Raw genomic sequence first — 16809 nt, 5'->3', positions numbered from 1 at the left:
TGTGCACAAAGTACTTTATCTATTTGACAGAGGATGTGAAATCACAGAAGAAGAGAGTGGAGAAAGAGGAGGGGAAATATTCTTTTTAAGAAAATGATTCATGGGCTGGAGGCTGTGCAACTCATGAGTCAACAATGTACTGTGGGTGTCTTTGGGGGTGTGTTCAGTGAGAGTGTGTGTATCAATAGGTAATAAATCTCAGAGTGTTCCCAGGATGAGGACACACTCACAGGTGTCTCAGTCTTAACACAGCAGCTTCAGCAGCATGCACGGGTCACGGAAATGTCATGACTCTGTGTAGACCTCGAGCGAGTGTGGAAGTTTCCTTTATATACGATACTGTGGAGTGAGTGGTAAAGGGAAAACACGGCAGAGCAGTACAGCCCAAAAACTTAGCCGCTGTGAGATATGGTACTGTAAAAGGTGGTTGCTCAGTGACATCCAGTTTCATTGATACATTTGTTTGCCTTAATTTTAAATAATTAATGATGAAAATAAACAGTTTTAGGATCGCTCTCTGTATTGCAATAATGTAAAATTGAGATGGGAAGGAGCCACTGTTCATTCCATTACCCATAAAATGTACTATATTATCTAATCTGGAGAGCACTGCAGCAGGTAGTAACAAACTAAGTATGAAAGTAAAACCTAACGGCTCTTTGTAAGCTTCTTTACTGGTTTCTTTACTGTTTAAGGGAGAAAAAACAATAAAGAAACCAAAAAACATCAGTGGTACAGACTGAAAATTCAGATACCCATTGCTTTCACCTTGTCTTATGTCAAGCTTCACAATAGAGCTCAATCAAATTAAGAGCGGCTAAGCTGAGAGCCTCTCTTTTCCACTCAAACGAGCAAGGAGAGCCACTCTGACCTGCTTAATGGTGATAAAATGGTCTTTAATGGGACTGGCGTGATACAGGTTTAATGTAGTGACTTAATGCTGGGGTCTCTAACCTCTCCCTAAGGCTCCTGGGAAAGCTACCATTATGTGATCAAAAGCCCCTGCCTCCTGATGGGCTGGCTGGAGACCCTGTATAATCAAGGTCAGCATGGACCTCTGGAAAATATAGGACTGCCACTGACCATTATATGCAATGTTTAGCCTTTAAAGTGAAAAAATAAGACAAAAAAAACCATCACAAGTTTGTGCAGTGTCGTTTTTTTCACTGAATCAGTTTGTTTTGTGCTAGCTGCTCTTTGTTATTAAGGTGGAGTTTCTGTCAAAACAAATCCAAACAGGTCAACTCTATGTCAACATTATTTTGCAAAGAGCACGGCTGATGTTTAATGGTGAATGACATCAAGAGACATCATTAAAAGCACCCTACCAATACATATTTTCGGATATCGAAATTAGGAAATAAAAAAATGCAATAGTTCAAACACGTGTTACAAAGACATAAACTGAAGGCAGAACAATTTACTGTTTTTAAATGAATTAATCTAGCTTTCACACTCCCTGGCTGCTCATTAGACTAAACATATTTTAAAATGTTGTTGACTGTCAGAAAGCTGATTGTTCTTCTGTACACTTCTTATTGAGGTGGTAGTGGGTGTTGGTGTAGAGAGAATAATATTGAGGAGTCTGTGATTTTTGGCCCACTCACATGCACCAGAGGGTCAAAATATTAGGAACACCTCTTACAACAACAGCAACACCCTCTAACAGTGAGTAACAGCGTCAGCATTTATAAAGCCATACATTTATTGAAGTAGTATTCAAGGTAGAGATGAAATGAGTTTATTTACAGATGATGAGTTTATTATCATCAGAATAGGTAAGTGCATTAACAGCGTTATGGAAAAACCCAATTTGAAATGCACCTCTCTGATGTCCTTTTAACATGCATTCACAATTTCTCTCCACTTTTTAACTTAAAGGGTAGTTATCATAAATCAAACTCTGACCAGTAACACCCCCCACCCTACCCCCCAAGTCATATGTCGAATTTGCTCTGGTCTTATCTTGCAGCATGCGGCTGCCTGGGTGAGTGTAATACAAATGAGAAATATCGCACCATTACATTCATTGTGTCGTAACTGACTCTGCTAAAGTTTACAGCTAGCTAAAGTTAAGCTAGGTTGTCCAAGCTTTAGCTTGCTAACAGAAACAGACAGGTGTGACCGACACAGCGAAGGTCAGCAGCAAATTGGATATAAACTGTAGCATTGAAGGATTTTTGTTGTTCTTGTATTTAATAAGAAAAAAGTACAAAAATGAAGAAGGTAGGTTTTTTGTAGATTATTCTAAAATAAATGGCACCTGGATGATCGCATGATATGTCTGCTGCTGCAAAAAAAAAAAGTTTAAAACTTGTATTTTGACACAAATTTCAAGTCAAAGAAATATTGCACCCTTTGTGAATTGAAAATTGCAGCAGGCCATATTGCAATTTAATTTAATTTTCAATTAATTTCCCAGCCCTAGTAGAAAATGTCAGTGGTTAACTCTCTTTTGATGGTTTTCAAAGTAACAGCACAAATAAGGTGTGTGCAGACAAACACGTGTGGAGTAAGAGTTGGAATTGAGAAAATGACAGATGCATGCATAAACCTATGATAATTATCATGGATGCATGAATGTCTGCTGGGCCAGAGAAGACATTTTTGGAAGTTACTGGGAAGAAGAAGCCATGAATTGACCTAACTTTGATTTGTTTTCATGGTCAAACATGACAGAAAATACACCCGATCATGCTGCCCAAATGAAAAACAGACCTTAAGAATTACAAAAGAGTTTTGTTGAAAGAAAGAAACAAAGAAAGAAAGAAAGAAAGAAAGAAAGAAAAGCTAAATTGTTATTTTAAACATACAGGCCTAATTTTCAATATCACTGCGTTTCTAACAAAAACTGCCTTTCAGGAAAGAACAAGGAAAGACATCGAGTGTCCAGGTTACATTTTCTCTAAGCAAAATATACAAATTGACAGAACTGTCATTCAAGAACTTGCATTCCCTGTCATTATTATTATTATTATTTTTAAATACCTTAAACAAGAAAGTATTCAGGGGTAATAGCTCATCAGTTTTTTGCCCAGCAGCCCAGTATCATTTTATTGGCAGATCCCAGGCATTCATAAAGTTTTGACTGGTAGCAGATCACTGACTCCAAAAACACAATTTCATCCTGTGATCTGAGGTCAGAAGTCTGAGTGACAATCTGCTGAACTGGAAAGCACACGGCTGCAAAATAATAGAGGCTTTCCTTTGTCCCTCCTACAATAACATCTAGAGTGATTCCATGTAGTCTCATATTTAAAGACACTATCACATCAGCTCTATCAGCTCTTTGAACAATTGAAATCAAATCTGAATTTCTCTGAGTGACAAATCTACACTTATCTTTCTGTTGTGTCATTTGTGTTTCATTGAGCCAAAGGAGCTAATGGTCTCCAGGTCATCCAGAGTTCAAATGGAGCATCAGGGATTGTTCACCCTGTCGGCGTGTGAGGTGTCTGGTAAGGAGCGGCCAGGGAGGGATCCTTTCAATTAGAGTGATTTATGAGAGACCTCATTGAGCGTATTACGCACGGGCTAAGACCGGGAGTATTCTGCTTGGTACAGAGGGTCATTTACGTGTTGATTACATGAAGAAGAATTGGAAGCTTCATAAATATTCCTTAGAGTATCAAATCTAATCCTGACCATCATTAATCTGCGATAACTTGCACTCCATTAGTCTTAATGAACTTCATCTACCCAACTATTTCCACTACAATTTCCATTTTCTTAACAACAAAACTGACAAAAAAAATTGTTTTTTAAACACAGTCTTCAGAGATGGAAATTAAGAAACTCTCTCTGCTTCTTTTAGATTTGCAAATAATGCATATTTTTGCAGTTATACCTTCTCTGAGGATTGTCTAATGGTGGCACTAATATTGTTATCTTACAGCAAATCTGTGCTGCAAAGTAAGCTTTTAAATCTCAAACAATTATGTAGACCTCATTATGCAATTCAGCAAAGATGTTTAACTGTGATGCTCAAACTTTATAAGAATAAAAAAAAAACATCTCCAGAACAGTTAAAAAGGTATAATATAGGATATTTTCCCTCGTCTTGCAGAAAAGTGGAGTAAGTTCAATGACAATTGTGTAATTTTAAAAGTCAGCAGAAAGGTATTATTAACATGAGGAGTACCAGCAACATAAATCGTTTCCCTGAAAATCAGTGCAGGCTATTTTTTTGGCACACAGCTTGAGAAAACAGAGTATTAGAGGATGTTTCTTGGCAACCATATGCACACGTCTGTGCCAGCACTGACTGAAATTAGATGATTGTACAAGATAATAATACATTACTGTTGTAAATGTGGTATGGTAAAACTAAAGCGATTTGAAAATTTCATATAATTGTCTAATTTGTGCACAGCTTGAATAACATAATGATAGCCATCACAAAAAAAAATCGTTGTGAATAATATTTGACAAGAGATGTAACATAGTAAGGGAAAACAGGCCTCTGTAACAAGCTTGCTCCCCAGTATTCTTATTTTAGACACATTTTATCAAGGCAAGAAAGTTTGTCTGTGTGGGCAAGGGCACATCGTACAGGACAAGATACTGTGATCTCTGGAGCTGCGTAAAAGCCCCTCAGTCACTGCTGATGAGAAGCACAGAGGGTCGATTCTTCACTATATTTAATAAAACTTGTTAAGAAGGCATGCTATATCATTAGAGATAAAATAAATCCTATCTGACAGCTCTCATTGAAGTTGTCGTCAGAGATATGGAATCTACGCTCTTGTTCTTCCACAATAGAAACATTGGTTCATTTCCTGTCTACACGGATGAGCTGCCCAATTTTACGCCAGCCTTTGAAGGTAATTTTACATCGCTGAGGCCTCTCTGATTTTAACTTTATATGCATTATTTACAGAGAAAAAAGGGGGGCAGGGCAGGTCTATAGAAACACTCCTTGCCCCAGGTAATTATCCAGAAGTCTTAGTCCAGCCCCGCTGATGAAATATGCTCATGTTTATGCACATGAAGGGGATTACACATTCAAACAGTCAGACCACTATTTCACTTCCTCACTGTGTAATTATAAACGGATTAGACTGCATTCAAAATGCAAAGACACCCCTTATTTTGAAGCATATCCTGTTCCAAATAATACTGTGTATATAAATGCATGTGGTTGTTATCTCTGGTTATTTCATGTAGTAAAAAAGAAAAAAGGTGTTTGGAGTGTACTAAGAGGAAAAAACACAAAATGAGGGAGACAATAATTTCTATTTTAAATCCACTGGGCTTTACAGTGTTAAAGTCATAACGGTCTGCAAGCAAGGAGTGGAAAGACATGGTGAATTAATTAGCCTGGCAAAAAGAGAGACACCCTGTATTGACCCTTGAGTGTGGGTTTCTCCCCTTGCCTCTCTGCCCTTCTCACAATCAGTGTCACTGATTAAGAAATACCAGCTCAGATTATAACTCTGAGCAGACACAGCCCTACATTAAAAGGAGAAATGGTGCACACATGCACAATGGCGGATGTGAACACAGACCAGCTGCGGTTGAAAAACACTTTTTCTGGTTTACTTTTAGATTTTGTTGTAGATTATGGGGTGGATGATATATGTGAAGGTTTTTCTAAAGAAAAATAGCATACTAACATTTTATCTTACTGTTTACACATATGCCTGCACACACACTCACACACAACATAATAACATCAGCAGCAGAGTAGAGGGTGATAATAAAAGCTCGTAATCCATTTGGTGCTTACACATCCATATAGAGTTCAGAGGTGGCACTATAGCTGCAGCTGGAACAGTCTCTGACTGAAAACATATGGATGCATTCAATGACAACTAACAATTCATTGTATTTTCTATATTTATCTGGACTTGATTTAATTACATTGTTAAAATCTTATCAGATAATGGAAACTGATGGTTGAAAATGTATCATACAGACACAATGGCACACACCTTCACACAAAATGCTATGTCTGTTCCTTCCTGATGGACTAAGTGACTACACTAAAGTGTACCTAATTTACACCCAGCAACATAACTCAGTTGAAGTTCCTCTGAACTTTTGGTGCTCATGTAGTTACCAAAAGTTTCACTGCTGTTGGTGTGCATTAGGCCACAGCATCATTTCTTAGTTTCTTTTTTCTTTAATCAGGAAGAAGTCCCGCTGCACACTGCTGTAATGCTAGCGGACGGGCAATATTACAGCTAGGGGAGCCATCTGGCACATTAGAGGGGTGGAGGTTGAGAGAGCGGGCCCTAGTCATTCCTACAATAAGGAAGAGCCACACCAGAGACAGAAACAATAACTGCACCTCCTCTACAATGGTGCCCCCATGCACCCAAATGCAGAAAAATGACAGGAGGTGACGTTCCCTGCTGCATTACTTTTGAGTTACGGCTGCGATTTGCAATTCAAAGAGTGCGAGGAGTGCTGACCACAACACTAACGCCTCCACGGGCCCACTGAGGCAAATAAGAAATAAGACCGGGGGCAATTTGCAGCCCCTTTTGCTTGGAAACACACTTTTAGGCCAAGTCATGTAAAAAAATATGATAAATACCTAAAATAATGAGGCTAAATTTTGTTTTCTTAACTAAAAAAAGGGAGGCGGGTGTTAGGAGATAACTTTATGTCAAGGCCACCTTTTCTTGGAGCAACTTTGATAGAGTTGGCCTTGGCAATGTTGCAACGTTGCTTACATGTTCCACTTTTAAATTAATACTTTGCATATCTGCTTAAGTGGTGAAATCACCAGTAAAGTCTTACTTAGGAAAATTGTTTACATATATTAGATTTGCATTTGTTTGAAGGAAATAGAGTTCAAAAAGTGAACTTGTGGTTAAGCAGCACTTCTGTGTCAAAAAAAAACTGTTATTTGAAAAGTATTTCAGTTCTATCTGCCACAATCTGAAACATTTTACCTGAACTATTAATCATAGATTGTGACTTCTGTGCTGCCATATGGAGCAGCAGCATGTGAAGAGCACAGAACTTGCTGATCCTCTGTAACTGGGCCCAATTAATCCTGCCGGCTGCATCATCCACATCAGGTCTGAAGTGTGCTGTGCTCCAGCCACACAGAAAGACAAGAAATGTATTTCTCCCAGCAGTCTGTCCAGTCAGAACCAAGAGAACTCTCAGCACCTGTGATTAATGATGGGGAGCTAAACTAAAAAGCAAAAAGCAAAGGGGCAGGGGATTGCACTCAAAAGACAATAGTTTGTATATTTGAAAAAGAGATTTTTCTGAAAACCAAACAAAGATAAAGTAATAACAATACCCAACTGGTTTCTGGAACCCGAAGTTGACTTCAAATGACATCACAATACACCATGGCATATACAAGCCCATGTAAAACCTGGTTAACTGTGGGTGCTGAAAATCAAAAATCAAAATATAAGTTTTACAAATTCCAATGTATCATTAGTTCATAATATTAGTTAAATAAATGATATGCATATGGAACCTAATCTAATAGACAGAAAATTTGTCAGTAATACCCTGGGTATCACTGTATCACAGCCTATTCCTAGTACCAAGGTGATGATGGTCAATTTTCTATGGAAAAATGAGATCGTTTAAGCACAGGGTTAACTGCACTTGATATTTTGTGAAAAGGCTTTAGTAGTAGTTTAGTGACCCCACTGCAATTGTATTTGGATAAAAAAGTCATACAGATATTGTTGGGTTGAATTTATTAGGTAAAAGTACCTGAACCCTGATTTTACTGAATAAAAACATCTACAATCAGTCCCTAAAAGCAGTCACTACTGAACAGATGGATTCAGCCAGTTAAGTGTTTTTCAACTGTTGACCATAAAAAGACAAAAGAAAGTACCTGAGTAAATCTTTGGATGTGGCTATCTGCAGAACCACTTGATTGATAGACTGAGTGACCTCTGCAATGTGAGGAGGCAAAAGCCATTTTCTCATGCAAAACAATCAATCTGTACCACAAGGAGAATCTATGTCTGCTAATCTGTGACTGCTCAGCTCAAGGTCAAAAAGCGGTGAGTTTTGTGAGCCAGACTGTAGTAAGCATGTGAGCTGCTGTAGATCAACAAACTCATTTGGTTTGTGTTATTACACAGATTATTTTTCTGAAAACATGCTTGTGTCATGCTTGGTGTGATAACCAGATTTGATAATAAATGAAATAGAATGAAGTTCTGCTTCCTGCAGTGGTGTTTTGTAACATACAGTCATTATGAATTATTATTTTGTCATTACTTTATTCTAAATTCAATTAGAATTCATTCTGAAACTGTTCGAAAATCATGCTTTGTCTATTTTCTGTGTGTAGCAACAGTAAATTATTACAGAAAAAGTTGAATAAGGCCACCTTCTTTATTTAAGAGTAGTCATGGGCAGTTAAGCGTTATTAATACCATCAACAATAAAAAAGAGAAATAAAATCTGTGCTCTATGGTCAGACATAAATTGAGTATTCCATCAAAGGCTTGTTTGAAGAGGAGAAGAAGGTTTTCAACTCCTGAATTTGGATTTAATAGCATTATCTTTTTTAAATTTTGTAAAATCCTGATATATCGTTACCATCAAAGGCAGGAAAAATACCCTGATATGGTATTTGGGCAACATCATCCAGGCTATGTAACAGCCTCTGAGTCTATGTGATGTAATCTATTCAGTAAAGGTTGTGCTTTAGAAATGCTCACACCACTGCCAAATCATATCAAACTTTCACTGAACTCTCTTCGGTCACAGATATTTAAGTCTATCCTTATTCTAGCTTAAACCAGTTTACTTCGTAACAGCTTTTTTGATTGAGGAAAAATCAACAACAGCTGCTTGATAAAGACTTCAGTGACTAAAGAATCCAGTATGGTCCTGCAGCTGCAGAATAACATGCAACAAAATCTACCACACCATTGTGTCAGGAACATTCAGTTTTATGATGTCCTATTTTTAGTCAAATTAATGGCAATTTTACCATTTATGGAAGAGGGGCATAATTCTCTCAGTTTCCTGTTGAGCTTGCTTTGGCAGTTACTCAACCTTGTCTGACTTTGTGGCAGCAGATTCAGTTAGTTGTACCTTTATGTACATGTACACAAAAAAGGATTCTCTGCCAGTAATCAAAGTATTTGATGGTGGGCTACAATGTTACACCAAAAAGAATTAAAATGTACTTAAAGCCGTTTAAATGATCATTTCAAGCTTGAATGGCTTAAACAGGGTGAGAGATAAATTCAGAGATCAGACTAACTAAAGTTTAAAAACTGCTATTTAATATAATTTCAGAAAAATGTTGCATGTAATGAAAAAAACAAAACCATTTTTTTGTTTGTTTGTGTTAGTGTAGGTGCATTTGACCTGTTTGGTTACAGTACATGCATGTGTGTTTTTAAGCTGGCAAATAAATGGATGAAATGCACAGAGCAGAAAAGGAAACATTTACAATTTGAAACTGCCTGGAATCTGACAAAAGCAGTGAACCACAGAACTATAGATAATTATCACAACATGTATAGCATTCAGCAACTCAGCATCTCATTATAGTCGAGCACACATTTTGTTTAAAGTCACTTTGATTGTGTTTGACTTGAGCAATAACTGAGCCTGTTGGACCAGAGTCTATCTGCGTTTGCCTATAACTCGAACCAACACAGCACACACTCCGTGCAGCATCTGGCTTTCACATTACATTTGAGGCTGAGATTTGAGGAGCCTCTGAAATGTGTTGGAATTAAATTAAAACGTACGTACTGCCTGGGCAAACTGGACATTTTCCAAGAGTGCATTTCACACACAACATAAACACTACAGAAATCTTTAAACGTGTAACCTAAAAGGGCAATGCTGAGCCTTTAAGATTCATCGGGCGGCAAGCATTTAAAAATCTCCAAAAAATAACAAGCTGTTTTGCATTTGAAAGAAGGAAGGAGGCAATAAATCCCTCTGAATTTATGGTTCTTGAAATCAAAGAGTCTCTTGTTTTTAACATCCTAATATTTCTCACTGACTTAAGGATAGCTGAAGCTGTGAAGAAGGTACAAGGGAAGATCCATATGAATGTACATCTCTAAATAATGAGTATAATGATTAAAATTAACCAGAATCTTTAAATGTTTATCTTAATATGAAACTGATGAGGATGTAAACCTAAAATGACTGTAAAATCCAAGCGTTTAAGCCTTAAAGTGATTGTTATAATTCTCCTTTGAATGAACACCATAGCTCATGTCGTGCAGCACACATTTATTCTGCCTTTGCAGCTTGTTTTTCTCTATTATTCAATCAACAAACTGAAGAAAGGAAGAGAAAGAAAACAAGATCAGAATCACAGCTTCCACAATATCACTGCAGGTGTTCAAAGTAAATGAATTCATAAGGAAGTAAACAGGAAACAGCTTTGAACCTCAAAGGGAAGGTATTTCTCAACTGGTGTTCTCAATACAGGCCCCAGACTGCTTAGAAATTCTTTTAGCACACCCCCTAATGCAATCCTTTACTAGTTATCAAATTTAAGTCCACATATGGTACGGCTTTTGCAAAATCCTAAAAACAAACTGTTGCTAAGACCCAAAATCTATGTCAAATAACCATCAGCTGTACCAGAGGCGATTTACAGAAAAACCAATGTCTCGTTAGCAGCTTTAGCAAAACTCCTGCACGATATGGAAACAGATCTGATGATATAACATAATACAATAACAAATCTGGTTAAAGCTAGCAGGAGGGACACAGACCCTATTCAGAATGTCGACCTCTTCTTATTATTCCTCTCCAAATCTAATCCTGTCAGACAATAAACGACATAAATGCGTCTAATAGGATTATGGCCAGAGAAAATATGTTGGCGTGAAGAGGGATAGAGACATGAGGATGAGGGAGGGAGGGGGGAGGGAGTGGGAGAGATAAGTGGGGTACCTTTACCACTCCCAAACACACAAAAGAAAGCATGAATCTAAGGTCAAGACGTGTGAAGGTCTCCAGGATTCCCAAACTGTGGATCAGAGCTAATTCCTCCTGGCCCATGGCTGAGTGCTGGGTTGTGGCTTCAAACAGTGGTGCGTTTATTTAATGGGTCTCTAGAACATTCCTCAGGTCTAAGCTGAAGCTGAACAAAAAGATGTCTGGTGACTGAATGAACTTTGTCCTCCATCTTTAATTTCAATGTCCATAAGAGCTATCAAAAATGAACACATCTGAGTGACTTAGAGCGGGTTTGGAATTATTTCATTCTTTTGAGAGCTTCAACGGCTCATTATGTTTCTATTTAACATTGACACTGATCTCACACTGGTTAAACTATGTTTGCTTTGGCCTGTAACCTGCATCCCTCCACAAGGTTATAAGACTCAGTGGAGGAATCTAGATCTGCTGACATCTAGGAATACAAGGCAGCTGTGATATTTACACACACTGGCAAACAGAAAAAACCTTTACAGCTCTGCAGAAAAGAAAGACCAATGAAAGACTGAAAAGATGACCACAATTCTGCCTGAATTAGTAAAGTATATACTCACCTCTACACAAGTCTTCTTGCTAATGAACTTCTGCTCTGTGATCAACAGCCCTGGTCTCTTCAGGACCACCTACCCGGCAGGAAAATCAGGTCATGCACCTGGAAATGGTCAGAGCCACAAATACTAACAAACAGCATGTGATTAAGGTGGGATATTACTCAGGACCTTGGCCTACACCAGAGCCAGACGGGGGCGTAGATAGGAAGCACTGTGAGCTGGCAAAGGAGGCTGAGACTAAAGGAATTATCACAAAAGAGAGGAATTATTTAACAAACAGGGGTCGACTCCAACTTAAAAAGCTCAGACAAGATTACCTCAGAACTTGTGATTATACTCCAAAACATATAAACATGGTTACACAGGGTGTTAACATGAGCCCAGGTGATGGGAAACAGACTGGCCTACATTTTTCAGCGACAGAGTTGCATAAACCACAAGTATACACACTAGGGCCGAACAATATCAGAAAAAAACTGAATGCAATATTTTTTCATTCTGTGATAATGGGTATTATTTTACTTAAAAAGGAGGCTACACCAGATAGAATTTTCAATGAAATTGTTGTATTTTTGTCTAATAGGGTCATCATTTTAAAATTTCAAATCTAAACTCCAATTTCCCAGTTATAACGTTTGGTTAAGTATCAGGACTCAGATAAAAGAGGAAGAATCTGGGATGCGCCGGTTGTCGAGTGGTTAGGGCGCACACCATGTATGCGGGAGGCCCTGGTTCGAATCCAGCCTGTGGCACCATTTCCTGCATGTCTGGCCACTGTCCTCTATCTAATAAAGTAGTTGCAGGTTGAAGGTATAGTCTATACTTAGGAGACACAGACTCAGGAATGTAACCAATAAAAAAAATCATTAACAGAAATGTGAAGAAATATTCATTTAAAACGGTGGTGTCCAAATTATGGCCCGGGGGCCAAATGTGGCCTGCAGTCCATTTTTGATCGGCCTGCAGCAAATTCTAAACATTAAATGAAAACAACAATTGAACACGAAGCTTTTGCTTGATTGAATTGTACTTCTTGGTTTCAGCATAAGGCAGTGCTATCATACTATATCTGTAAACAAACATTTTGATGAGAAGAATTTATTGATTTGAGTCTTTTGCACCTAAATGAAGGCAGCTTGTTGATGGTTTTAGGAAGTGATTGGTTTCAGTTATTTTTCCCCAAGGATGTGCACCCAAATATTAAGTTGAGGGTGCCAATAATTTTGTCTAGCCCATTTTTGAGTTTTGTGTAAAATTATGTTAATTTTGGCTTTTTACCTCCGCCAAGGAGGTTATGTGATCAGGTGGGTTTGTTTGTTTGTTAGTTTGTTAGCAAGATAACTCAAAAAGTCATGGACAGATTTTGATGAAATTTTCAGGAAAAGTCAGAAATGGCATAAGGAAGAACTGATTAGATTTTGGGAGCGATCCCGATCACCATCTGGATGCAGGAATTTTTAAAAGGATTCTGTACTATTGGGAGATAGGTCTGCGCTGTTACCACTTTACACCAGGAGATGGCAGACATGAGTAACTTATTCAAAGTTTTGGAGTGTATATACTTTGTTAATACACGTCCGGTCCAGGAGACGTGTCGGAGCGTAACACAGAGAAAGACAGCGACTTGTAGCTACAATACTCACAATGCTGGGAGGAACAGAGGAATATTCACCATCTGCCATGACTTTCAGTCGTCCGGTGAGACCATGGGTGATTTCCGCTATGACAGTCCACATGTAGCGAAGCCAATGCTTTTGTCTCCACCCCACCGGGGGAGGGAGATATGGTGTATTTTCTGGAAAAATTCCAGGGGTGCTAATACTTACGTCCATGACTGTATCTAAGCATACACAGTCACTAAGAAAATCTTTTTGCTTACAATCCTCAGGATGAGGCATATAAAAGTGGCCCTACCATCCATATATATTTTTGTATGCTCCCCTCAGTGGAAAAAGTTTTGACACCCCTGATTTAAAAGATAAAGATCAAATATACAAATTAAAAGATAAACAAATATGCTGCTAAATTGTTGATAATCTAACAACAGATGTCCGAGTAACAAGGTCTACTAGGACTACTACATTTTCCCCTCAATGAAAAGAAAGTCTGATTTTTATTAAGGTTTACTCCACCATATCCACAAATATAAACAACAGACGGCACGATGTTCACCTGACCTTTGTCTAGCAGACAAAATAACTTGTATATGACCCAAAGATGAGTCTACAAAGACCAGAAAATCCTGAGCATCTCAACAGCTGCTTGGCAAGGGGTCAGTTCTTCTCTGCAGGACATTATTATGCTCAAAGAGCTAGTCAGGATTGGTTTAAGAGAATGTTTTTGGACGGCACACAAACATCCTCCTAGTTGTTTTTACTGTAAATCATCATATGCCCCAGAACGCCCTCCAACAAACCTGCCTTCTACTAACACCTCCTACTGTGACACATTAATTATAACTTTCTGTATACGGCCTATCCCAAGCCATGAATATGTAATGCCTCAGAATGAGTCATATTCCACGAGCAGACGCCCAGCAGTGAATAAATACAACCTATCCATCACACACTGCCCAGAGAAAAATTATTGAAGGCCCACAGAGACAAACATGGCCAGGTCTTGCCAATGGGAAGAGTGGAAAATATTATACTTTATCTTACAAAAAACAGTGAATTTGAAGAGTCATTACAATGTCCTCAGTATGTCTTCAATGCCAAACAAGACCTGAGCACCTGAGAGCTGACAAACTCAGTAAAAATACATGTCAGAACCAAAGAGGGCAAAGAGCAGGTGTTCTTTAAAGTTCTGACTTCATATATTTATCAGTTCAAACAAGGTTCAAACACAGGTTGTGACTTAATTTGTCTCACTGCTGAAAGCCGTCTCTGTCTTTCTTCAGGATGGTGAAAAATGCAGCGAAAACTGGCAGGTCATTCGTCTCAGTTGTCCCAGTGGGTGGTGTTGGCCACAGGTTGACTAATGGTCCCGTTGTAATGCTTCAGATGTCTGAGTAATGATCAGCTATAAAAGCTAAGATGACTATAAAGTCATCTAATCTGAAATTTAGTGTTTAACAGAGGCTGAAGTATTTAAAAAATGGAAGTATTAAAAGACAATCTGAGCAAAGATTAAGCTACTTCAGGACAATCATTCCCAAAGTCTGGGTCAGGACCCATGCTTGGGTCATGAGAGATTTTTATTTTTTTAGTTTTCTGTATGATAAAAAAGAAATGCAACCTTATCCAAGCCAACCCACCATCAGCTTAACAAACCAGCACTGAAGGCAGACATGATCAGCAATAATGTATGGAAAATTAAGTTTTTGGGTCCCAATGGCTTTTACCTTCTAAAAAGTGGCTCACCAGAAAAATAAATAAATAAATAAAAACTTTGGGAATCACTGTTTTAGGGCACTTGTTTAGCTGTCTATTGGTAGGGACAAAAATACTTTAGACTCGCATTACAATGTAATCTGTAAAAGTTCTACGACTCCCAGTCACATGACAAAAAGACAGACATAAAGTTCACTTCCAGCCTTGATATATGCTTTGTGTTCATGTAACAAACAATGCTTAAAGAATTACAAAATCAACCCAGCGCTTCTTACATCAGCAGACTGTCCTGTGCTATTACTTTAAATGATGTGAAGTCTGACAGTTGATATAAAAGTGTGTTTTAAGGGCTGCAGCTTCAGGTCTAAGCTACAGTTATATAGGTATTGATACAGTATCTGTATTGGGTATGATGAATTTGTAAATATTGGCACATCGGTGTTAAATGGTTTATGCTCCTCCCCTTCTTCCAGGCAGGTAGCTGCACAAGTAAACCCACAGTTGTATTTGTGTGAAATAGTGGTGTGAAGATAAACCGATCTGAATCAGTTAATCAAATTTAATGTCATTTTTATTTTGTGAAAATAACCCTAATACATTGGTATTTTTGGAAAAAAGGAATAAGAATGTGATGGTGTGAAATGTAAGTCAAGAGCCATTGTTGTGTTTGTTTTTGTTGACACAGCTGTGTCTAACACAGTATGCCAGTTAGATCCGTCCATCCACTAGATGAGATCTGGGCTCATCAGAATGAGACGGGATGAGATTTTACACTTTTTTGGAAAAAAAAAAAAAACTCTGATAACAGAATATATGACTGTTTTTTTTTTCTTCTTTAATTCAACTGAAAGACATTAAATGCAATGACTGCAGGTCAGTTTTTAAAGTTTGATTATTTATCCTTTTGCAATGAATATTACTGCAACTATGTAGGCTATCGTAGTTTGTCTGGTCTGGTCATGAATTAATCATGCATTTTACAGCACCTTACATCAATTATTCATGCATGTTCATAGTGTGTCATATCCTTATTACTTCACTTCCTGTTACTACTATTCCGATGAAAATAAAGATATAAGATAGAGTTTGATAAGCCTGAACTATTTCTATACTTGAAAAACATTTTTAAAATGTGAGTAAAACAGACTGGAATTTAAAAAGCTGCATCACTTTAATTAAACTATTTTTCAGTCTCTTTCAGGGATAATCACCTTAACAAACACTTAAAGAAATCTACCTGTCATGTTTGCTTTAAACTGCAGGATATCTTTGTCTAAAATCATTTTGTGGTCTGTTTTTTTATGTGGGCTTTGACAACGCTGGAGACAAAACACAGACATCTTGTTCATTTGGTGACCATAGCAACCATAAGTCCAGTTTGAGGCATACGAAGCATTCTACAGTGGAGATTAGTCTACTAAGGTTTCCACTGCAGTGTAAAAACAGGCTGTTATGTTATTCACGCTAAGTTTGTGATGGATGTGATTTACATCCCATAAATGAGTGACAGATGCAGTGAGACAAAACGAGGAGTTGAAAATGAGGAAGTGACAAACATATGCACTAATTAAATGCTGTATCCTCCCTGTGACTGTGCACAGATATACTCGAACGGTTCAAACGAGCACACAAGTGCACGCGTGGAGGGGGCGGGGTCTGTGGTGATTCAAACAAATAAGGGAGGATCTCTGTTTCTTTACTAGCTACCACACAAACTATTTTAGAGCATTGGGATCAATAGCTGGGTGCTTGGCTCAATAAAGATGGCTTCATGGCAGCCTGTTTGGGGCCATCGATAAGGAAAGTAGATCTCGCAAGACAATCTAAATTTGGATTGGATTAATGCTTTCAAACCACATCCTTTATTGAGTGTAGCTGATTTTCAAAAGTTCCTTTTATTCCTCCGACAGAAGAAAAAAAGTTTCCTCATGTGTTTCCCAAGATTTTTGAGTTGCAAGTTGAAGTACAGGGTTAAAAAATATCATAACAGGAAAGCAAACAGTGAAGAG

This window comes from Cheilinus undulatus, linkage group 1, assembly GCF_018320785.1.
Source record: "Cheilinus undulatus linkage group 1, ASM1832078v1, whole genome shotgun sequence".
Lineage (NCBI taxonomy): Eukaryota > Metazoa > Chordata > Actinopteri > Labriformes > Labridae > Cheilinus > Cheilinus undulatus.
Note: the sequence above shows the minus strand (reverse complement) of the source record.